This window comes from Pristiophorus japonicus, chromosome 21 (assembly GCF_044704955.1).
Source record: "Pristiophorus japonicus isolate sPriJap1 chromosome 21, sPriJap1.hap1, whole genome shotgun sequence".
Taxonomy (NCBI): Eukaryota; Metazoa; Chordata; class Chondrichthyes; family Pristiophoridae; genus Pristiophorus; species Pristiophorus japonicus.
This window is the reverse complement of record NC_091997.1, coordinates 16707682-16711847: the sequence shown is the minus strand read 5'-3', so window position 1 is coordinate 16711847 and position 4166 is coordinate 16707682.

Below are 4166 nucleotides of genomic sequence, written 5' to 3'. Positions count from 1 at the left end.
GTTCCTCCTTCTCGCTAGACCCTTGGTCCCCTAGTATTTTCGGGAGGTTATTCGTGTCTTCCTTAGTGAAGACAGAACCAAAATATTTGTTCAATTGGTCTGCCATTTCCTTGTTCCCCATTATGAATGCACCTGATTCTGACTGCAAGGGACCTACATTAGTCTTCACTAATCTTTTTCTCTTCACATATCTAGAGAAGCTTTTGCAGTCAGTTTTTATGTTCCCTGCAAGCTTACTCTCATACTCTATTATCCCCCTCCTAATTAAACCCTTTGTCCTCCTCTGCTGAATTCTAAACTTCTCCCAGTCCTCAGGTTTGCTGCTTTTTCTGGCCAATTGAGATGCCTCTTCCTTGGATTTAACACTATCCCTAATTTCCCTTGTTAGCTACGTTTGAGCCACCTTCCCCGTTTTATTTTTACACCAGACAGGGATGTACAATTGTTGTAGTTCATCCTCGTGATCTTTAAATGTCTGCCATTGCCTATCCACCATCAGCCCTTTATGTATCATTCGCCAGTCTATTCTAGCCAATTCACGTCTCATACCATTGAAGTTACCAAAGAAGACTTGGGAGGGGGAAAAACAAAAACAAAATTGCAAAAAACATTCAAAAAACATTCACATATCCCTTACCTACTAAATCACTGACAATTAATAAAAAATCAAAACTTTAACTTACCTTTTTTTGCAGATCTTCATACTTAGCGCTGCTGGCAGGGCTGCACTGACAGGTTTGATCTGTCGGTATTCTGGGTGCTGCAGAGATTGCCGAAAGTATGATGGTAATGCAATCAGTGTCGTTGCATGTTGCTTCACGTTGGTGCACCTCTCCCCAGCGGTATGTGAAAGCGCCGCCGCAAAGAGGGACCCGAGGATCCCACCGACCGGGTTTTCGTCATGGAGGGTCAAATTGCGGCAAAAACCAGTCGCAAACCTGGCGAAAATCCAGCCCTTGGAGTGTAGTCACTGTGGGAAACGCAGCAGCCAACTTGCACACAGCAAACTCCCACAAACAGCAATGTGATAATGACCAAATAATCTGTTTTTGTTGCGTTGATTGGGGGATAAATATTGGCTAGGACACTGGGGTTAACTCCCCTGCTCTTCTTCGAAATAGTGCCATGGGATCTTTTACGTCCAGCTGAGAGAGCAGGCGTGGCCTTGCTTTAACGTCTCATTGGAAAGACGGCACCTCTGACAGTGCAGCACTCCCTCAGCACTGCACTGGGAGTGTCAGCCTAGATGTATGTGCTCATGTCCCTGAAGTGGGATTTGAACCCACAACCTTCTGACTCAGAGGTGAGTGTGCTGCCCACTGAGCCACAGCTGACAAAGAACTTCAATGTCACCATGCACTGAATGGGAGGAGCCTCTCGAGACACGTGGCAGTAAACCACTGATTATTGGACCCCATCCAAAATTACACTGATCCCATATTCATACTAAAAAATTATAGTCTGGAAGACACATTACACACTCATTTTTAATCACTGATTGTGCATCAAATACTTGAGGTCTTGTACAAGTGACTTCATTCATATAAGTTATGTACCAATATATGCATAATTCATAGCAAAGCATAATATTTATTGCACTCACTTCATGCCCTTGTTGCTGAATGGACTGTCTGAGGTAATAAATTAATATAGAAGTTTAAAGATGATGCTATATATTGAGCCAAGCATTCTATAAATAACACATAGCATCACCTTTACCAGATGGTTATGCTTTATAAATATAAACCACATAATTAAAAAGTGCATTAATTGTTAAGGTATGAAAATTAAATTTGAAAAGTCAGATATTAGGGTTACAAACGTTAAGTTTCTGATGGTACAAGGGATGAGAGAGCTGGCATTGGGTTGATTTGATATGGATTAAAGCAAGTCCATTGAACTTAAAAACACAGAAACATCAAGGATGGGAAAAGCCATTCAGCCCAAAATCTCAATCTTCTGGGATTAAAAACAAACTGGAAATGAATGTCAAAGAGAATAGGCCAAGCTTCAAGATGCGAGCACAAAGAGATGTGAAATAGTCCAATTAAAAACATTCTAAGTTTAACTGAAGCCAAAACGAAGATCTGACCAAAGTCATAGTCACTCAGACACATGGTCATCCCCACATGATGCTTTACAGGACAGAAAATAGTGCAAGATGTGAATCATTCATGAAAATGATGGAGACTGTATTAGCGTTTGTATATAACACAAACAATCCTTCTCTGCTTCCTGGCACAGGTTGCATGACTCCTATTTAAGTCAGATGAGGATGTTTTGAATTTCAAGCATTCGTTTAATTGTATTTGAAGAAGGAAGCCATACCTCTGTATCACTAGGGAGGGGGGATCCTATCTAGTCTTTTGTCAGTTTATTTGATCTCTGACTGTTGAATGTATAGGGGGAGGGAAGGGCTATATAACATAACCTTTCTGTTTTCCATTGAGGGGCCTGTGTGGTCTCTCTGCATATTCAGCTTGTCAACTATTCCAGTCTGTCAGCTGTCAGTAATAATTCTATCAAAACATATATCCATTGATAATTGAAACAGACATTTTAGATTTCATAACACAGTGAAATCAAATTTCAGTAAATAAAATTCAGTCAATAAAGTTATTCAATTTAACACATACACACCAGTATTTTAAATTAATTTGCAAACAAACTGCTTGTATTACAAAACCAGTCACCATTATACCATCTTTATTTAATTTTGGACAAACAGGTAACCCAAAACACTTTTGATTTTGGATTGTAGAGTAAGTGAGTAATCACTTTTAAGTTATCTCCTTTGCCTTTGCCAGTCACTCCTGAATGACTCAGTGGTCAAATGTCCATCAGAAGTTAAAGCAATTTTAACATCAATATAACATTTGCTGACATAAGATCTGTCGCAACCAATACCCGTACTTTTATCTTTTTGAGAAAAAAAAGATCAAATACATTTTTGCACCCAAAACTTTAGCAAGGAGTTGAAATAGACTACAATGTTTGGATACATACAGTTCCCAACAGACGGACTGTGAAACTACTAACAGTAGTAATCGTATATTGTAATCAAACAGATTGGATATCAAAGTCCATGCCGTGTTTTTTGTGCAGTACGCTTAGTCTGACAGTGCAGACAGCGGCAGCATTTTGCTGTCAGGTAAAGTTCACCTTTCCTACAATTTGAGGATCAGGGCATACATTTTCAAATTAAACACATGGCCGGCCTGAATTGCAACTTGAACCACCTGGAAATTTGCAATTAATTTGCTGTTTGTTGCCTTAAAGTTGATGATCTCGCCGTAAATTCCTGATACCTGCTTGGCTGCAACCAACATATTGCACCTTCAGTGTAGATATTAAGGCTGTTACTGTAACCGTTCATCTCCCCAGTCAGATAGCAATGTCTCTTTACAGAATCACTCAATTCCACACAGGGCTCTGAACTTTGGACATTGGTAACAATTATTTTCGTCCTGCTGAAGACTTGCTCTATGGGGGAAATCTGCTCCAGCTCTTTGAGATTATTAAGAGCCTGGACAACATGCAAGCAGTTAGTGTGTTTGAGGCGATGGGGTTCGGTAGAGCTAGGGGACACATGTAACAATTAAGGAGTGAGGTTGGATGTCCACAAACCTTACGTTTCCCAGAGGAGGATAGAATTGTGGAATAGGAGGTAGAGAAGATAAGAGCCCATTAGGTGGATTTTTGGAAAAGTCGGTGATAACTGAAGTATTTGTCTTTTCCTTGCCTCCCCTCAGGGACGGAAAAGCTGGTGTACGGGGATAAAAATCAGCTGAAGGATGGGGTGGCAGGTTGAGGCATAGGCCTCTTGTCCCGGATACATACACATATATGGGTGGGGGTTGGGGGGAACCTGCAAACTTCAGGGGAATGTCTGTCAGCCCACGGGAATCAAAGAGACCACATTTTCTATCATTTCACAACCCTGAGCTTTTGAAATGAATACTTCCACCAACAAAAACTGGCGTTCAGGTTTCAATAAAATGCTGCCTCTGATTATTTTGGTGTACAGTAATCAATCACATCTTTAAATCTGCCTGTTCTGTGGAAGAAGTGCACACAAGTAAACAAGTGCAATTATGTAGGAGTGAGCAAAAATGGTAAATAAAAGATTCAACTGAATTGGTATTAAAAAAAGATAAACATAGGCA